Raw genomic sequence first — 22,888 nt, 5'->3', positions numbered from 1 at the left:
ATATTTACTTAATGACTGGTTTTTAAAATTTATGAGATTTTTTGTACTATAGGTTGATAAGGTTATGTTATATTTTATATTACTGTTATAATTGGTAGAAATAAGGCGTATATATTTATTATTTATAAAAAAATAAATCCTTGGTCGTGTAACTATAGGCTGGAAAGCTAGTTAAATATAATATTATATATGATTAACAACTATAACTCATTATGTTTAAAAAAAAATATCAAAGTTTTGGTTTGATCGAAAAGGGGTAGTATGTGTGAATCATAGTGTATTATGATTTTGGTCAAAAAAGTTTAGATCTTAGGCCGCGGACCGTGGTTAGTTAGGTCGATTTTTGAATTATTCGTCATTATGCTAGAATAAACAATTAAATAAATAATTTAATACACCTATATGTATACCTGCTTCACTAAAAACGCATATTCGTACGCATGTGTAGAATATCAAACGATAGGATTTTCGTTGGCATATCATAACATAAAATAGGAAATATACGCACGTATTTAATCTTTTACGAGTAAGTTCAAGGATTCATATTTTGGAACAATTAATTAATAGAGCTTGATTTCAAGATTACACGATTACACTGGCTTAAAAAATTGTTATTAATTATCTGTGCCTGACGTAGGTATATTGGTTAATTTAGTATATACGTCTTGAATAATCTATACGGTTTTTTGTCGTTTTTCTATTTAAAGTGAGTTAGATAAAGTCAGGTGAGCCAAAACATCAATGGTACTGTAAATATTGATCTGTTTTCTAAAAGTCAGAACTTTTATGTAATATTAGCTTACTAGTCTCATCCGGGGTTGTCCATGCCAAAGATTTGGTTATTTTGCAAATATGCAAAAATATTCAAAATAAAACAAGATTTGGCTTTGTCGTAACACGAAACAAATTTTTTGAACAAAATTACGATTTCCCGAAACAAATACAAATAATATACGTTGGTGCTCATTGCAACGTGAAGGTGTCGGATATGTCGAATTTTTGTTGGGTCCTTCGTGTGTCTTAGAATTCTGTGATAATGTATTTGATTGAAGTTAGATAGCCGCATGTATGGAGGTGTATGATCTATTCTAAGGCGATTTAGTCCAAATTCGTCTCTTCGTTTGAGAAACATTGCGGATTATTCAATTTTTCTGTTGTTCTTTTCATTTTATTTTATTTAACCTAATTCATTTTTAAACAATTATTTTTGCCATTTATTTTTAAGTCAGTTGTAGATAATTTTATTTTAAATCTCTGTCTGAGTTTATATTTTAAAGATATTTTTGATGTCTTTTATGATGCTATTTGTTCGGCAAATTATTAAATTCTCACATTGTATAAAAACTAATATGTATTCGCGAGCTTTAAATAATAAAATGTTGGCCACGGCTGTACTGCATCATCTATAGCATTATAATATGATTGGTATATGTATTTTGTATAATAAGTTATTTATAATATATAATAAGCATTTAAAACTTATTTTAATTTTGGTAAGATTAAAAAATTATACCGGCATAATAATTCAATAATTGTATCGATATTTGAATATTTTTTTTGAGATATTTATTTATCGTGACGATTAAATAAATTTATACTTATATTTAACAAAATTGATTAAGATTATATTTTATTATTATACTTAAGATTGTAACCAAAGCAATTTAAAATATTCAAAATGAGTACTTAAGTTTTATTTGTTTGAGTTAAAGAGGATACTTGATTATAAAGATATAAGTAAATTATTACAACTTATATAATATTTTGATTTTGATTTTAATTTTAATAGAAGATTTTATGTTAAGTTTTTACAAAAAAGAAAAAAGAAAAAGAAACAAATAATCAGGTAAACATACAATACACCATAAGCTTTTACTATTAAAATATTTACTGTTTAATTAATTCAATTTATATTATATATATATTATATTTACTTTGAGTGAGTTTCCATATAAATTAGAAAAGACGGTTTGTTCTTATAAGAGCAATGATAATTAATGATTATACCTACTTAAGTTATAATAAATAATAACTATAATATTTAACTCTATTTACCTCTATTGGACACAATTACAATTCTAAATAAGGCTCAGGAAAGCCACCTCGTGTACACCCTAAGGAGTAAATGTCAGAATTGTTCCGGGTAGGTATTATCCTGCAGCACTTTATATACTAGTCATCTGACAAGTCTTTTTTCCTATGGGAATTTCGAGTAAAAAACAATTATTATTTGTACATAACTATGCAATAATTTATTGAATTTAATGTACACTTTACTAATTAGACATCAATGTTAAGATTAACTATGTTCAATGGTGCTAAAATTTTTTGAAAATATTGGTTGTTTGAATGGATAATTATTAACACAAAAATAAAATAAACAAAAATAATGCAAAAAACCCGGGAATTTCATAATCAAGTAATAAAATTATAAAATAATGTTTATAATAAAACTGTTGAATGTGCTTACCTATTCGTCCGTCAAGTCTTCAATAAAATTTATTGACGGTGGTGGTTTTTATAATTAATTTAATAGTTTCTTTATAATATATTTTTAATTATATTAACTTTCTGTATCTACCTTATACGAAATCATGTAACTATAACTAGAATAAAATATTACTATTATGTCGAAACAATATTTGAGCAAAGTGACCTAAATAAAACAAAAAATATAATTTGGCTGTGTCATTGAACACATTTTCCGGTTTCATTTAAAATTTTAAATCATAATTAATAAAAGTTTCAAATTTTAACAATAGTATAGATTTAAAAAAAACCAATTAAAACAGCTAAGCATCAACTATTCAATGCTTGCTGAGTTATGTGTATCTCCCAATAATGATTGAAATATAGCAATATACATACTAATAGGTACTTTTTACTACTCAGTATGGATTTTATGATTTACAGAATCGTTATTATTGTTAACATTTCGATGATTTTTCCCTATTCATGCAAATAATTTTGTACAATTTATTTCTTACAGTGATAATTTATCCAGTTTTAATATTGTGTTTTACGAGTAATTAAAGAAAAGTGAAAGGGAAACAATATTTTTTTAAAGGCTAAGAATAATCAGCAGATAGGTAAGAATTATCAGATTTTATATTCTACGCATTTTACAATAAATATTTTTTTTACAATTCTTTAATAATTTTTTTTAGTTATTAAATTAAATTATAATATTTAATATTTTAATTTTAGATATAAGTATGAAAAAAAGTGGTGTTACCACAGGAACATAGTTGAAATAACTGTATTCTTGCATACAGCTCACTTCCAAAAGTTGAAGATAGTTTACTTGAACTAATAGCTACGTGTCTAAACGAAAAATATGGTCACATTTAAGACTACGTATTAAAAAAATCGTGTTGAACAGGAATATACATTTTCTCTAGAAATATGTTCTCAAACATCAAACACGAATTATCAGTAAGAAATTTAAGTATAATATATATTTTAAATTGTTAAGGCATAATTTTTAGTTCCAAAATAGATCCGAACGTTTTCATAGAATTTATAACGGATAATTTAATAATGCTCGTGCTCTAACGGGCAACATATTTTGTTACGTTATTATTAAAATATTAAAAGAAACAAAATATGTATACGAGATAGATTATATAATCAGTTAATAGGTAATGGGAGATTAAAGAAAAATACAAAAAAATATCTTTATTGAAACTCAAAATATTATGAGTATAAAATACATACAAATTTAATTCAATATTTAAAAGTAATAGTTTATACTTTTATAGATCTAAAATAATTTATTTTTAATGATTATTTTACCAAATCAAAAACAGAGATTTTACTTATTATTTTTTTAATCATTATTTCATATTAATAAAATTATAACAGTAGGTATTACTGTTAAATATTTTGTTGTTTAGACAAAATTATTTAACTAGGTAGTTATTTGGTATATACTGTATAGTGCAATTAATACATTTGACAACATTGCATATAATTTCATACGCAATTGGATTTTTGTTTAAAGTATTCTTAAATTATTCGAAAAACATATGCAATCGTGTTGCCAAAATGGACAAAAGTATACGCAATCGTATTCTACCCGTCGAGGGTTATTTGAAAAGAACTGGATGGGATTGTTTGTAGGGAGTATTAATTACTAAATTAAGTAGGTATATGCTCAGAATTTGATCTTGCACAATGACACTAGTTTTAATTAATCAGGACCTGAGTGAGGATCGTTGAAATATGCACATTGAAATATCACATGAAATGATGACGAATTTACCGTGGCATAATATATACGTTTTATTATGAATAAACACATCTGTGTGGGGATAGCCGACTAAGTCTTAAATCGGTACCCGTCTATCTGACGCTGACTTGTATACGAAATCGGCGCTGTTGACTGCAGCGTTATCTTATAATTTTCTTTTTATTATATAAAAATGATTGAGCATTTGTCAGTACTCGCTAATTCCAGAAACCCCGTATCTAATTGGCTCGCAATATTTTTCACAGATATTTCTCGAATGCAATTTTTTAACCTATATAGGTTGCTATAGGACGTCTCATGCAGAAATGTTGTTTTGGATCATGAAAATTGATTTTTTTTTATGTTTAAAAACGTAACATGTCTTGTATGTTAGTCTATTAGTAGCTAGTTTTTTTTTTTTTTTAATTAAAGTATCTCAGACATACAAGGTCATCGAACTTATTGATATAATAAAAAAATTTTAACATCATTAAGTTGTTAAGCGTAAATTAATTACAATATATACAGTAAATTACAGTAAATTTGTAGCTAGTACAACAGTATACGGTTACGCCTGTATTGATATTGAGATAAAATATATATTTATTGTCCTTATAGTTAATGTACACAGTTACGATTGTTGATATTATTATAATTATTTTTAAATCGTTTAACATGGAATTTATTGTTTATTGAAATACGTTTAGAAACCGTGAATTTAGCACTCTTGCATCTCGAACTTATTTGTTTATATACAGGATTGGCATTGGTTACAAAAATAAAAGAGACATTTATGGAAACTATATTATGTATAATAAATAATAATACATGAATATGTGTATAAAAATGAATGAATGTTTGTAGACCGTATACTCGAAAAGTCTTCGACTGATTTTTACGAAAATTTCAGGCATTATTTTTAGATATATCAGAAAAGTTTAGAGACTAGTTTAAGCCACGTTTGAAAAGAACCTAAGTACTATATCATCCAATTTGTCATTGGTGGTCGTCCCTCTCGGTTGAATTAAGGCAAGACTCACCGACGCCGATTTGCCTTTGAACTGAGGTACTTACCTATACCAAAACCAAGATTGACCAATGCGTATATATAACTGCGCCCCATACTATATTCATAATTGTTATATTTTTTGTCATATTTGTTCATTTTTCCTTTGGCCAAATCGGGCCATACAAATAGTAGAATATTATATAATATCCACTTGTTAGCCCTATGCGATCGTAGTGATGAGTTGAATTTTGAATGGAGATATTAAACCATCTGAGGGGTCCTGAAGTGTATATATTATATTATAATATGGAATAACGAGCGATTGTTTCTGCACGTGCTCAGGAAATGGACGATTTTGGTTTCGAGCGCGTATCGATGGAATACGAAGAGTATAATATTATTATTAATATCTGAACATCACTGGACGCATGTTTGGAGTGTGTTGAACGGGTGTATGCACGGGATGACTGATGTCGTTATTGTCTGAACATTTTTGACCTCCACCTGCCCTCTACACATGGACATCTCGTTAAGTGATTTCACGAGCCTCAACCACCGGTTCATCATTATAATCATCATATCACAATAATAATAATTATTATTATTGTACTATCGATATTATTGCCGCTTGACTGCATGATTTCTGGACTGGACACCTATCGGGACCGCCTCCTATCCAAGTGCCTTACTCGTATTATATTATTATATTGTATGCATGCGTATATAATAGTATATATGAGATAATATTGTACAATACTCCTCTCCCGCTGTACAATCAGCTTGTTTCAGTTTTGTGAGCACAAAATTCCAATTATATATTAGGTATAATAGGTATATTGTACAGTATCACATTTTTTTTTTTTTTTGATTTTACTACTTATATCAAATATATAGTTGCCTGAATTTGAGGAGAGAGATGAGAACATTTGGTTGAAAAATAAACTACCCTCACTTCCTTCCTACCCATTCAAAAAACTTCAGCTATTAATGTATCATGTTATAGTGCACGCTACACAGCAGGTTTCAAGTTTATAATAGTTCGGTCTTTGGTGGGTAGTAAATGATAAATGCGTAGGTTGGCAGTTAGTGGTTCGATGGGTGACTTATATTTGCAAACTCCGACATTAAACGAACGAAATGTCACAGTAATCAAATTATGTCATGAAAATAATAAATTCCTGATTTTTTTGTTTTTGAATATAATTTTAATCTTCTTCGTTAAGTGTATGCAAATGGATGGGATGTGAAAAATAAAAACGATTTATTGAACACTGTGAATTCACAGGAAAATTTTTTTTTTTTGTAGGCACATACCTATGAGAAATTGAGAATAATATTTCAAGAGATAGGTAAAAATTCATATCATATTTTCTTGGATTATTTTGTAAATTTAAAATCAAATACACTAGGTAATTTATTTGAATTTATAATTATTTTTCACAAACCTATTCACATTACAACAGCACACCATTTGTAGAGTATGCATTGTCACGTTGGTATATTGAATTATAATTGTTAATAAGTTCAACCTAACTATAAGTTATTGAAAATAATTTACATTATAGAACATCAAATAAAATATTTTTAGAAACATTTAGACTGACAAACAGTCTCCCTACAGAATATTGTGTTTTGTAAATGGTGAAATAATTTATCATTGAATTCAAATTTAACAAATTCATCATATTGACCTACTCAATTATGCGAGTACAAAAATACTTGATACCTACTATAATACAGCTGAGAGATCTTGTAATATTATGTTATTATAATGTGGCATACTACATTTAAATTGGGTTTTAGTTGCCTGTTGGTTGATGTTTTTATCCTAGATATATATCTATCATCTGTTATTAGCTGATATGAAATGATTAATAAGTATTTGTCTAATGTGAGAATAATTAATAAAAAATATTCAGCACAAAATACCTAACTGATTGATAAAACACGACACTTATTTTATTATATTATTCAAATAAATTACCTTGTTAATACCGGGTAATTCTTTTATCATTTAACACTCATTATTTCAAAAATTATTAATGTTTTTGAAAATATTATTTTACATAGTTTATTATTACCTATATATTTATTCTAATTTGTAAACACATAGATAGTAAGTAATTAAAAACATATCAAGTTAACTCAACATAAACGACAAATTTATTTTTACAGTATAATGTCGTTTGTTAATTATTTGATGTCGTGTATAGGATTTGTTTTGCTGGTATAAAATTTAATTTTTGATGTGATTAAGGGTTCGTTAAACAAATTAAAAAAATAGTATATAGATAACATATGTGGGTTTGTACGAATGGTAGGTATATTATTATATATTTATTCAAATTAAATTTGCAGTGAAAATTATCTACACATAAAAAATGTATCCATTCGCTGTATCTAATTATAGACGTAATCAAGTTAAATTGTAATATATTGTTACGCCATTACTTTTTTCGCATTTAAAACAAAAAAGTTGATCAAATATGTTATTATTTATTACATTATTAGGTATGGTGCTGGAATAAAAAACAAGTTTGTTGTGTAAACAATTTAACGAATTCCATTAATGCTATATTTACATTGTTATTATTAGAATAAGACATAATTATTGTAAAGGGAAATTACATTTTATTTGTAAAATAACCCCTTTTAAAATATATTTAGACTGTTCAAATGATTTTTTTTTAAATAATTTTAATTACTACTTGAAAATGTAAAACAGAACTAATCTTAAAAAAATTACAATTGCATCCATGAGGTAGAGAGTTATACTAAGAATTATGTTTAAAAGATTTATATTAAGTTTAAATCGAATAATCCCCAGAAAAAACTGTTAATAATCAAAAATACTTCACAATTCAACTTACTATATTTTAATATTTACACGGATAGATCCTATAATAATTTGTTATAAATACTTGAACTAAAAGTAGTTTTAATGCATTTTTGTCTATATCCCACTCTCATACATACTCACACACAAATAAATAAGCCTATGACAATATATATACCTAATGATTGTATTTAAAAATGTAATCGTTTTATTTAGAGTACGTACACATTTAGGAGCTATAATATTGTCTACCGTACACTATATTCGAAATTTAAGAACAGTTGAAAATATTACGCCCTGGCATACTGACGGTTTGAGGTGTAACGCAAATATTACACAAAGTGAAAAGTTGTGTAAACGAATGGCATACAATAATACGGCATTGGCCATTACTTTCTGGAGATTCTGGTCGAGCTAAAAAGCTAGTTTTTCGTACTCCCCCTGCAAGTTGGTATTTCATTAGACGCGCTAAGTATGATCTGTTTTATTTCTAAATGCACTACGGATGAACGTCACGAGATTTTAAACACATGACGTTCGTTTCGATGAGAATTATAATGGTGTTCCAAAATTACAAAAAGTTTTTTACAGAAATTGGTAGATAAAAACGAATGGACGTGGACCAATTGCGCTTAAAATAAAATGTGTATTTTAGGGTTTACCAATTGCGCTGATTATATACTTTAGGTCAGTAGACCAATAATTGTGGTGTTTATATTTAGGGTATTTATCATAACATATAGCTATAAATATTAGGTATATTTTAAGCTATTATTGAAATTCACCGAATAACAATTAAAACATTTGACGAAAAATTGTTTTTTATTAAAAAAAATCCTATTTATTTGTACTCTATGAATAATTTTCAATTATACAATAAAAATATAGTATGATATATAATATTATTATAATAGTGATTTATTTAATTTTAATTATATATTTATGCATATTAGATTAGAATATGCGTATGTTTATTATTAATGTATTAATGTCTATTTTCATCATATTTCAAGAAAAATAATGTTATATATTTAATAAAGTAAATATTATTAGGCTGTTATTTAGCCCAATATTGGTCTACCAATCATGTCAATTCTAGGCACCTGCTGTATACAGCACAGCGGTACCTACTTGCCCGCCTTTTTGACAATTTAAATAACTTAGTATAAAAAATGATATTATTAAAATACTTGAAAGTATATACAGTTTTGAGTATTCTATTTTAGTCGATTGTAGAATAATATAATGTCCGATTTGCGTTTGACCTAGTCACTTTCGATCGACGGATTATTCTGTTTATTATAATTATGTAGATTATTATTACGTTGTTAAAGTTTGATTTTTTTAAATCTATCGAAATATTGTGTACGTTTTCAAACAATCATTATTAAGTTTAAATAATGACCTCTACAATACCCAGTATACCCATATCATAAAATCATATTTTTCAAGCGTATGTTTTAAGGTTGTAAAAATGTCAAATATGTAAGAAGTAATACGTGGTATACTGGTATACCGTAGTATACTGTGTTTGCATATCCTCGAGAAAAAAATTCGAATACTAAATACTTTTCGTAATTTTGAATGCAATTTTTCGGTCGATCGATTTTTATGTTAAACTGATTTATATACATCACTAAGAACTGAATTTTATCGTCTTCAACTAAAAAAAAAGATATAATCCCCGCGCATTGGATCGACATAGATCGTAAAACCTGAGAATACATTAAGTCTACTGCAATGACAAGCTATGAGTCGTTTGCTGCCGTCACATCTCAGGTTTACTTGTTAGTGTTGCGTTTCTCATTAATAGTAAAAAAAAAGTTATTTCCGAGCAATAGATTTTTCTGCCGACGGATGAATGATGGATGGTCGAGATTTTTTATACTATTGCAACATTTCTGTTCTGTTTTTTACTGCCGTTAGTTGCGACTGTATAATATCTTTCTACTATTACTGTGTTTATTACTGATATATAGATTAGTGTTAAAACGCAATTATAATATTTAAACGGACCTAATTTATGGTTTTTAATATAATAATTAATAACATAAGCGTGTGCATCGAAAAAAAACGGGGATTTTTAAAAATAAACACTCATTCTCTTAAATGTATTTCATGTTTTTAGAAATTTCTTTTTAAATATAATTTTAGGTCATTGCAGAACAACAGAATAAGAAAAATATGATTTTAATATTTTCTAAGTTTTTTTTTTTCAATAACGATAACATACAACTTTTAGTTTCATATCCTAGAGCAGATTATGTATTTCTTAGATCTATTATACTATTAGTTAGTTATTGTAGCTTATACATACATTTTTTAAGTGTAGTTGACAAGCGGAATACTCCATTCCAGCTATGATCCATCTCGTGTATATGCCATAAAATATTGGACCACAACGAAATAATTATTAACTTCTTGTTATTTAAAACTCGATTTTTACTCATTGAAACTCTCAAAAATATTTCATTTTGGAAGAATGAGTTTAAAATCTATATACTTCGCCGAAAAAAAGAGAAAAAACGCTGACGATAAGAAATAAGATTTTTTCCTAAAAATATTTCACGTTACTTAATGGCTTCAAATATAAACTTAAAAAAATATAAATAAAACATATTTCTAAAAAAATTACAACTTTTAACGATACAATCGTTTTTCTCTAAAAGAAACACCCTGTGTTATAATCCAACAAATGTTTTATAATATTATACGTATTTTGTATACATTTAATCAGATAAACGAAAACAGATATAATATATTACTTATGGGTTATGGCATATTGTAAAGGGTCAGAACATTGTCTGCAGGTGTTGATAGACTGCTTCGTGGCAATGCGTATAGCATAAAATTGACGTTTTCCGGAGGGGTGGGACGTGTATGTACATACGATATTTCCTCATAATTTTATCGAGCGTTAACACGGAACGAGAGTTATGACTTGGGATATTGTGTTGGATTATCATTTACCATAACGATAAACAATGCCAATTGTATTTATAACGATAACTTAACTGTGGAAAATGTTCGCGATTTGGTTTCGATATCTCTCATCTCCAAACACTGTAGTATACCGTCATCTAAGTATCTGAGCGTAGGTATCTATGTAAAAAGTAAATAATTAACTACCATATTTTCACTCGTTGCACTATACGTCTATACCTCATTAAAACCTTTGATTTAAGCTAAATTAGTTTTAAGAAGTTAATCTAACATATTATTATTCTGTAAAATGTTTAGTTTGTTCTTTTACTGAATATTTATAAAAAAAAACCTCATATAATTTAAATATTAATTAAAAATTATAATAAATACATCGTATTAAAAAAAAAATGTGGTAGCTATTATTCCTATAATGATTATTTTAGTTTTTTTTTTTTAAAAATAAAATCGAAATCTATACCTATAAATAGTATGTATTTTATTTGTTGTTTTTCAGAAAATAGTAAATCATTATAATATTGTGGAATAATACCTATTTTAATTAAAAAAATTCTTTATGCCTTCATATGCATATAGCCTTAAAAATTAAACTAGACAGTAGTTGTAACATTATTTGTTTCAAAGTAAATCTGAAAGGAATCGTATTAAAATATGAATTTAAAGTAGGTATTCGGTAGTTTATCGAGTAGATATGCAATTTTTTTTAAAACTCTTTTACGTTTTAATATGTAAATAAAATGTTAACATTAAGTAATAAATAATATTTTGATAAATAAATATTATTTATTTATATTATTATATTAGTTATTGGAATTTCATTTTCGCTGAACTAATTAAAACTTATATTAAAAATAAATTTTATAAGAAAAAACTGTAGGCATCTATGCAATTCTCGTTTGTAATTACTTTTTGTATACTTTCACGGATTTCTGAGACTCACAAATTTCACATCGGACTCAAAGCGTCGTACCGTGTATGTATATAATGACTATGTGTCTATGTACTACAGCAGCATCAGCCCCCTACCGGTGCGCAGTATAATTGGCGGCAATTCCTGTTCCGCGCAAAGCAAACGAGTTAATTAAAACCGTATTTTAAGACTGCGGTTAAATTATAACGCTATTTATGCTCACATATACCTAGAGGGGTATGTTGGAAAATAATGCGTAGTGATCATTCACTACCTATATACTGATGTGGCGTTATAAAAATGTAAAATATATACAGGGTGGTTTCCGAATGCGCGCGTTCCTCTTTTTAGTTATGTATTTATCAACATTTTGATTTTTTTTTTTCAATAATGTGTAAATCAAAACTTGAACTAAAAGTTTTTAATTATTAATATTTGTGCATTTTGCAGGATAGTAATGAGTTCTATAATGAGTTTGGAAGATATTTGTAAGTAATAATTTTAATATCTATACTAACATTTTATAATTCTTGACATGATCGGCACTGCACATAATAAAGGGTGTAATACATCCAAATAATATAACAGTTTTAAAAATCAGAACTTTAATAAATCCTTTATTGAACTTGGGAGGGAGGGGGTGAGCATGACTCGTGAATTACCCTGTATTCATGGTTAGTGTATAATCTCTGCTCATCTCGTATATCGTAACTCATTTGCTTATTTCAGTTAATATTTTAGTAATTATTATCGCCACGATCATCGTCATCATCATTTTACTGCGTATACTCGCCCGCGCGCTTTACAAAATATAAGGCATCACGGGGTTAATCTAGGGGGATAAGGTATTATAGGTATTACATCATATTATCATATACTATAAGGTGGCGGTGCGTGTGTATATCGTATTATTATATAATATGTACATTGCATTCACGTGGTTTAATTAACACCTTTGGGCTTGACCTTTTTCAAAAAACGAAACCTTCGGCGTGCACGCGACGTCGGCCAGCAAGTTTTTCGCATCGCACAGCGCAGCTACAGAATATAATAATATTTTAGTATTAATAATAATATACTCCCCTGAGGAAAACCATTATTATTTTCAGTCCATTTCAGAAAACCTCCGGCTGCTGTGCAAATTTGAGAGACGATGCATTTTCTGCGGGTACTTATGTACTCCGGTGCGTAATAAAAATTATATGGTGATGGTATATTATTTTGTACAAATCAAATAAATAGATTTTTTGACAAATCACGGTAATATTTATTGCGAAGTACAATAACAATTATTAAAAATTATTCTAGGACGACCAATAGGAAAATCTTAAAATTCTTTAAAAATTCAATATTTCCAAGCAATTTTAGAAAACCATTAAAAAAATAATGAATTATTGAACTGCTCGCTTAAAATTTAAAACGAACAATCGTAAGAAATAAAACGATTGTGAAAGTTGACTATAAAATATTAATAAATCTCACAAACTATCTTATCGGTTTTTTTCGGATCATCGCCTTATTGTGGTGGAACGTTCTATTTAGACATACGTCAACACGTTAATATGTACTAGTTAGTTGTACGAAATAATCTGTGACGAGTACGATGAGATTATAATAATACAATAAAATTACAGAGTTCAAGTTCGTACGAATCTAGTTTTTCGATATTCTATTGCACCCATAACATAATAATTAATAATATTGTGTGTATATAAGACACGTTATATCCGCTGATGGAATACATTGGTAGGTAGGTAATTATGATAATATTAATCGAGGATTAAGGTTCTAGGGTTCTATAGTAATAGAATAGGTTGAAAATAACAATATTTTTGATGACGTGGGATAAATCAATAGTAATGTTGGAGCACAGTAACTAATAAAAAAAAAAATGTATACTTCTTGCATAACAATACAAAAACCTGAAAAAAAAAAACATGGAAATGACGATAACAGACCGATTGTTCGCGCGTGTAGGCCTTATTATTATTATTATGATGGATTTGTTATATTGTTGCACATTGAACACCTTTACTGAGCCACTAGCGAAAAAATATGACGCACGTCATATCTGTGATGATTTTATCTCTGTACTTTAACTTTGGTTCATATATTTTCTGATACGGTTTGTATTTCGTTAAATTATATAGTTCCACACAGTAAACAATTACATTTTAACAAATTGCGTACGTACATCTAAAAATTGTTTGGTTTAAGTTGACATAAACATAATAATATAGTTATTTTGTCGAGGTGTTATTATTTTTTATATCACAAATCAATCAACTTTTGTAAGTTTAGTGCTTTAGATGATTTTCAAATTTCAAAGCACTATTATATTTTATTAATAAATTAGTAAATATAGTGATGAAAGATTTTTTTAGTTTTGGGATAAATATTGTATTATTATTTTATTGAAAATGTTTTTGGAAAATCTTGATTTCTTCTTTGACGTTTCTATGTTTGTTTAACAAAAAACGAATATATTTTTTACTAAAACAAAATAACTAAATTTAACTCGATTTAAGATTAAATTTCATCTAAATTTGAATTTAAAATATCAATTTTTTTTATAGAAAACCTTGTATGCATTTATTATAGATTTAAACTGTGTTTAAATTTTTTTGGTTACAGTATGAATTACTTATGAGTAATGTTGTTTTTCAACTTAAATTCTTAGGTATAAAAATTTAACATTTTATACATTTTTAACTATAAAATAATTTGTAAATTTTTGTGGTATTAACGAACTTTGTTAAATTTTGATTTTTAAAATAGTCATGCTTAAATTATTTATATAAAAAACAAGTATTTATGTATTTTAAATATTTTAAACTGTTATAGAAGCAACTCATGAAGAACTTAGTATTAAATGTTTAAACTTTTTAACCGAAAAAAAAATTTTCATCATCGATAAAAAAACTGATAAACATCCAAATCGTCTTATGCCTTTGAATTGCTCAAAAAGAGTCAACATACGTATTTTGAAAATTTTCAATTGGTTTTAAAATCGATCCACTCGGTATCTAAACTAACACACTAAATAATAATATATAATATTTTCGTTCGTAAAATTGGTAATATGTATTGGTTTAAAATATATCCTGATAGTGATCCCGGTAACAAAAACCACACGAGACAATGGCATAAGATATAACACCTACTAATTAGAGAACAAGGAAATATAAAAATAATATCACTGTTTAGTATTAGTTATTTGGGTATAAAATTAAACAGTGTGACCCAGTATTGATGCTGACAACAATACATTGGTTTTTAGAGTTTTTTTATAAAATATTAATTTATTAATTACGTTATTAAATACATACTATCTTAAGATAGAGTGTGAATTTTATCGAATAATAGGATTTTAACATATTATTTTATGATAGGTATCAAATGATGAATATAAATTTTTTCAAATAAAATAAAATTGTTAGTACCTATCTAAGTATTGAGTTTCAATTTTGTATACATTATTATACAATCATAATATATAACACCATGTCAACATATATACATTGTATATACCTACTTCTATTTATTAGTCCCTATCACCTAAATATATTATTTAAATTTAAAAAAAATTTCTTGGTGAAAGAATTATTTGACTTGTAAGTATCCTATGTAAACGATAGTATTAGAAACATTATGTATGACGACCAATGGTACTCTCAAGTACCAAGAATTTGATCAATACAAATAATAAAAAGTTATTTTAATGTTTTTTTACACATTTAAAAAATATCTATAATATTCAAATGCCAACAATTTTATAAATTTTAATGTGTGAACAATATATAAAAGTTTATTTTTTATCGTTAATTAAAATTCAAATTGGTTTTGTAAATTTATGTGTACGTAACTAACGAAGCTACAATTTTCATAATTTTTCAAAAAAGTACCTACTTACTTCAAAAAATAATCCAAAACTACCTCTGTCAAATGTAAACTATTCTTGTATTCTGTACAGCATAAGTTAAATAAAATAATAATTAAGTACTAGAGAAGTTAACTAACAATTAACAATTATGTTTTACTTTATCTTAAGGTTTTTACCACCGTTAACTAACTTTACGTGAAAATCTTAGTTAGATTACTTATAATGATCATTTTTTTTGACTATACGTCATTGATCGCACGCTGTTTTTAGAATAATATAACCTAATATTACATTGATGCCGATCCCAAATAATTATATTATAATATATTAATACCTACTTACTCGGATTTTTAAGTTATATTTTATACATTGTACCTACACTTGATAATTTTATTTTAACATAATTTATGTGTTTGACATTATTTTGTGAAATTTTGTTTATAAATCAAAGTATTATGACATTGACACTATTTTATTAACAAATACGGAAATATGCCATCATTAGTTGGGCTAGGACTCGACACCACCAACCCGTCTTCTTCAGTAGTTGTGTCATTGAAAATTATACTGGTTACTAATGTGTAATTTATCGTAGATAATCAATACACTATTGTACTAGAATTGCCTATGTATAACGCCGTCTTTAAAATTCTGTTAAAATTGTATTGACGAGTTCTGATATTATATTATTAATATAAAATAAAACACCATAATAATATATACATCAATATTCCGTTAGACTGGACAGATTAAGTGAGTAATTTTTTACTGTTTTTTAATTAAGGTCTCAACATCTGAGGTGGTTATTTGACTGTTTTTCGATTGTTCGGGTTAAGATTGGTATGGTTGGTACGGTTGGTTCGGTTGGAAGACCGGTATGATTGGTAGAAACAAGTGATATGTATGACAAGAATTCACCAGAAAGAACCAGGGCGGTGGCACCTACCGATGCTGGTACTCGGCGCACATTAACGGCTGAAGCTAGACATCACGCCTCACCAACCCACAAGCGTGAGTTACTTTATTTAACCAAGACGAATTTAAATTAATCGTTAATAATTTTTTTGGAGTCGCTCGGAGAATGCATTATTGAGGCAATACAGCATAACGTATTATACAGGGTGATTGATTTATCATAAAACACTCATTATTTCAAAAAGTATTGACTTTTTTCAAAATATTTTTTACATGGTTTCAAGTTGTTAACAACCAACGTTTTTATTAAAAAATTATATTTTTAAATATTCTTTATCCTTATCATTTTTTATGTTTTTTTACTTTTTTGAATGACAACATAGAGTTTTAATTTTATATTTCAAAGCAGAATATTTTTCTAAGTATTTTGATATATAAAAATCGAACTTGGGGCTAGTAGTTTATGAGTTATAAGTATTTAAAGTTTAGATTGGCAGAGTGGAGTGGTACGGGGTTACCCCGCAAAATGTTTTTCCACTACTCGGCTTGCCTAAACTTTAAATACTTATAACTTACTCATAAACTACTAGCCCCAAATTCGATTTCTATGTATCAAAATACTTAGAAAAATGTTATGCTTTGGAATATGAAATTAAAACTCTATGTTGTCATTCAAAAAAGTAAAACACATAAAAAATGATAAGGATAAAAAATATTTTAAAATATAATCTTTTAATAAAAGCGTTGGGTTTTTAACAACTTGAAACTATGTAAAAAATATTTTGAAAAAAGTCAATACTTTTTTAAATAATGAGTGTTTTATGATAAATCAATCACGCTGTATGTCGAATGTATTATATAATGTTGTCGACATTGACATATTGTTGTAATGTTTGTCTTTGTATGAATTTCCAGGTGATAGTTTTGACAGGAACTTACTTTCTTCTTTAAATTTTTTTGTTTTGATATTAAATATTTCATTGAGTCGAAAAACGAAGCAGGCGTTGAAATAGCTCACGCCAAAAAAAAACCACACTTCTTTTCAAATTCGGTTAAACCATCCAAGAGGTTTCAGTAACCCTTCTCTCGGTAAGGCATTATACAAATAAAAGTTTATTTTACGTTTATAGCCCAACGAGGTGGTCTCGCGAGAATACGCGGGTGAAAACAAAGCAATTCTTATCTATAATTAACGCTTTTCTCGCGTTTCGGCCTTTTCTCATTTCGCATTGCGCGCTCGTACCTATATATACCCACACCAGCGATACGGTACGCACATGATATGTATAATATGTATACCAAAATTACTTAGGGAAATCAACATTTTTAAACATTTACGGTGGAATAATAAATTCGTTTAAGCTTCAAATACTGAAATATCTCTCACTCGCGTGGTGTGTGCATTAACGATGAAAAATAATAATATTATGACATTATTATCACAAAAACGGATGTGTCGTAATATTAAATATTGTGATATTGATAGCGAGGAGTATAGTGTATGTGTTTAAAGTTTAAACCTATCATAACATGAAAAAAAATCCACATGCATATAACCTTTAAAATGTCTTTTTTAATAGTATTGAAGTATAAACTGATGTTAAACTAAATATAAAATAATTGTGAGTGGTTAATTCTGTAAACACAAACATATACAGCAAATAAAAAATGCATATAGATCAAAATAATATACATTTTTGAGTTCAAATACGATAGACGATCGTCGGAGATATACGCTGTAATCCTAAATTATGTTATCATCGACCACAATTATAGCTTAGCCGCTTTAATCAAATTGGGTGGGTGGCGTTCTTAAACAAAATCTGCAGGGTGACGTGAACTTGAATAGAAGAACAAAGAACACTAAGCGCGTACATATGTGGATGATGGTTGCCCGCTGAAAAAAATAAGGCACATGCACAGCAAGAGGGTACAGGGTTATTGTGGTAGGAGGGGGGCACGGGGGGCGTATGTCGATGGTCACGAAACGATACAAAAGGGCGGAGAGAGCGAGAGACTATGTAGGCAAAGGACTATACGATGCGCGCGCTCGACAGAGGTGACTTGTTGACCGATACGGCGTCGGAGGCGTTGGCGTGTCGCGACGCGGGCGCTTGCGCTCCTGGAAACTCGTCGGGTGGTCGTGACGGCGTGTCTTGCATGTGGTTCAGTACGAACGTTGTTCGCTCGACGATAGACACACGTGCCCGACAGTCGCCACAGCCGCCGCTGATCGCAATTTAAGCAAGCAGGTACGTTATAGTTTAGTCTATTTAAGTAGGTACCTATAAAATATAACCACCCATTATAATTTAGGTATATTTTTTATTTTATGATTAAGTCATCTGATGATTTTTATTCCTCAAGTAGATGTAGTCAATGTCTGGCCGTAATTTAAGTGATTGATAAAATTCAATCAAATATTACAAAATTTCAATATAATTTCTGCATGCTTTAAATTATATTCAATTTTTAAAGCCAACAGTTATTTAACAGTAATGACACTTCCGTATTGACTACAACTATGGCATATCGAATAAACATTTATACTATTAAATCTAAACGCGATAATTAATAAAATAAGAACTTATTGTTAGATTCTTAGATATTTAATGCAAAATAAGTTGTGAAAATATTTTGATTTTGTAATTTAAAAAATAGAAACTAACGCGTTAAAACGAACGATAACCTAACATTTTATGCAAATAAAATTTTATCATTCAAGTAAGGCATCAGGTAGGAAACCAATCATTCTATACCTATATCTAAATTGCTTACCTTACTCTTACACAATATTAAAATAATCATTTACGATTGAATTATTTATTTGAACTTTATTATTTGTTATTGAAAAATCTGTACATTTCAATGTAAACATTTATCAAGTGATGTACAGTTAGCATAAATAAATATATATAACATAATAATAAATATATTAAGTTAAACATTTTAAGACTTAAGATTTGGGGCAAGAAGCCATTCAGTGACGGAACTTCCTGACATGAATGTAAGAGCAGGGGTTAATTAATTAATTGGTCACGATAACAAATTCGCTTTAGGCGTCTTCTTGGGTTACTGGAAATGACGAAAACAGATAGTTCTGAGATCAAGAGGTTACAGTGGTTAAGTAGATCCGAATAAAAGCGCTTGTAAAAGATTTTGGACCAATATTTTTAACGAGCTGAATTGAGAGATCATGGTGGAAGGTATAATTTGAAATAAAGTATGAGGCTTTGGTTATTTGGTGAATGCATTTGGACTGGAATGTTTGGATTTTATGAATGTTCAATGGTTTAGCGGCTCTCTCCATAACTGAATTCCATAAGACCGTATTTGAGGAGCAATTTGTGTAACAATAGTTAATTGATGATTGAATTTAATATTGTATTTCTGATATTTTTCTTCGTTATGTAATTACTTAATTTTCACATAACAAACTATAAACAGTGGAACAAGAAAAATACTATCTAAGTTTAAAAGATGTTGGAAAAATTATTCGCAATAATATATTTTTGGTTATCGCTCCCGCTTAAATATATTATTTTCGAATTTCTTGGAAGTACGCATATACTTATTGAAAAGACTAAAAACTTCTGTCCACGTTATATTATAGTAGCTAAAAATGGCCAAGTAGGTTTCTTTGCTATAAAATTTGTTAATCTTATTACATTGTTTCTTATTTAAAATTTAAAATAAAAACCGTAAAATTCCAAACCTTAAATTTTATGGAATCTATAAATTATCAATGATAAAATTATGAGTTTTTTCTTAACTGATAGGATTATAATTCATTTCAGCGGTTAATTATAACATAAGATGTTACACATAAGCAATGTGTAATAAAATATCATGTTTTTTGTCAAATTTCTTAAATTTACTCAACAGTAAAAAGTGATAGAACTAGCTACTTAAAAAAGCGCTTTTTTAAATTATGTTGTTTTTAAAGATAAAAAATGGTTCGCAGAGTTCGTAAAATGTCTCGGAAATCGACAGTATAAGCTTTAAAAGTATGGTTTTTATCGAATAATCGATGAAAATAATATTTGTGAATTACGCCACGACATTAATCTATAGTAGAATAGAAAAAAGTGATAAATAACATAATTATTTAAGTGGAAGTTTTATCTGTTGTTGGTGGTATATTATTTATACTCAGTTCAATCGTATTAAGTATTTAATTAATGTTTAATCACGATTGTTAACGAAATAAAAATAATAATATTGTGTATTTACGTAATGAGTTTATTTAACTGGATAAATATCGGATCAAAAATTCTTTTCTACATTTCATTGATTTTCATAACATTGATAAAACCGTACATAATATTATGGTATTAAAAACACTGCTGTTATGTTATTCTTATTAACGCATTACAACGTGAATGATATTTATGTTTGTAATGTATATTATTCGTCATTTCTAAGATTAAAATTTTTTACTTTATTAATAATTATCAAGTATTCATCGAATAGACGTTATAAAATATCGCAACTTCTTTTTTTTCATAATTCGGGACCTCGGGGTTCAATATCGGAGGAATTTTCTGACGTCATTTGGAATTTTTAATATTTATAATAAGATTTAAATATACAATATCCTCAGTTTGTATAATGGCTTTTGAAAATCGTTAGAGAAATAATTTGTAAACATTTTTGTCATAACACTATGTGCTGTACTAGAACTAAAATTTAAAATTGCAACTAGAATTTAAATGCGAATACCCACATTTCATAGATAAATATGCATAAGTGTTCTACATTATTATGTGATAAATATAAACTATTAAGTGATAAATCAGTAAATAAATTTACAATTTTTTTAACGTTAAATGAAAATTTTCAATCATTTGTAGACTAAAATAATATAGGTATTAAAACAATATGCATACCACCGACTATAAGTAATCAAATTGAAAATCGAGTTAACATACCTTTAAAAATGTATCAAAAAAATTAAGGGTTTGAAATAAGTGCTAGTTTATTAGTTCTAATTCCTTTTTGGAATATTAACAAAAATACTGTACACAGATCTATAGTTAAAAAAAAATGTTTACATCAAACCAAGGTTAGGTCATATACCTATGCTCTAGGATCCGGATTGTTAGAAAAAAAAAGCCCATTTTAAACCCGTGTTCTGTGAAACCCTACAAATATTCTTTTGAGTAAAAATGATTAAAATTATAAAATGAAACTTTAATATGCAAATTAAATTTTTTTTAAGAAAAATATAAATAAGAAAAACGGCTGTACGGATAGATAGTACTACCACGTTGCTTGTAAATCAAAATTATTTTGCACACAATTAACATGACTATAACCTAGGACAATTCTCAAACAAAATCATAATTTAAAAACGATATAATAATCGGGAAATTATTTTAAAAAAAATTCTTAATGCAACTCAAAATTAATTTCTCGTCCGAGTTAAAAAATATGTTTATGTACATTATCGTAACACCTTTTACTTCTAAAATTGCATATTGTATTCGATAGTCAACGAAGACAATATGCAAAAAGTCGGAATTTATATGGTTTTTCAACTTCCAGTCAGAACTATTAGTCACAACTGTAGTCGTAAGTTGTATTTTTTACCTGTTACAATGATAATGGAACGCTAATGACCTTGTTATTGTTGAAGCCTTATTATCAATAAAAAAAAAATATATTAATGGACAACTATTTTCGCATAAATCGATCATACAAAATGCGATTACCTATAGGACGACAAAATAATTAACTAGTTACTGTATTATGTAATATCGTATTACATAATAGACATGAAATTCCATAATCGACGTATTATTACCTATATACTATTATGTTATCATTTCGTTGATATAATACAATTATTGTTTTGTGTTTTTTGCAGTGTTTTCGACCCGTTTGATAGAACGGCAACTTTTTTTTTGTAACTCGGAGAGTTCGTGCTTATATAATTATTATATCATTGTAATATACGTACTTACATCCATTTTTTGGGGGCGTTTAGGTTTCGGTATTACGACGGCGATTGACTCCGAAACTGTTAGCCACGACCTACACACACATATACACATTTATGTATTTAGATATACACACTACGTCTATGTCATTTCACGGGTAGACACGCCCGCTTATAAAAGTCCCAAAGTGATCTAATTGCACCAAAAGTTTATGCACTG

The 22,888-nt window shown here is 27.7% G+C and overlaps 1 protein-coding gene across 5 annotated transcripts in view; it reads left to right on the top strand.

Moving 5' to 3' along the window:
- Positions 1-12,400: 12,400 nt before the first annotated feature.
- LOC107163876 (uncharacterized) overlaps positions 12,401-22,888 on the top strand; it is a 141,680-nt gene continuing 131,192 nt past the window's right edge. For 3 of the 5 annotated variants that reach the window (XR_016191999.1, XM_089229052.1, XM_089229051.1), the window contains exon 1: positions 16,806-16,823. The gene's annotated coding sequence lies outside the window, so the exon portion shown is untranslated. Of the gene's footprint in view, positions 12,418-16,805; positions 16,824-18,832; positions 18,980-22,888 lie in introns of those variants that run through there. The other 2 variants (XM_089229053.1, XM_089229054.1) reach the window with 2 other exon arrangements.

This window comes from Diuraphis noxia, unplaced genomic scaffold (genome assembly GCF_037042655.1).
Source record: "Diuraphis noxia isolate RWA-SAM2 unplaced genomic scaffold, SU_Dnox_SAM2 contig0005, whole genome shotgun sequence".
Taxonomy (NCBI): domain Eukaryota; kingdom Metazoa; phylum Arthropoda; class Insecta; order Hemiptera; family Aphididae; genus Diuraphis; species Diuraphis noxia.
Note: the sequence above shows the minus strand (reverse complement) of the source record. Positions and strands in the feature narration are given on the sequence as shown.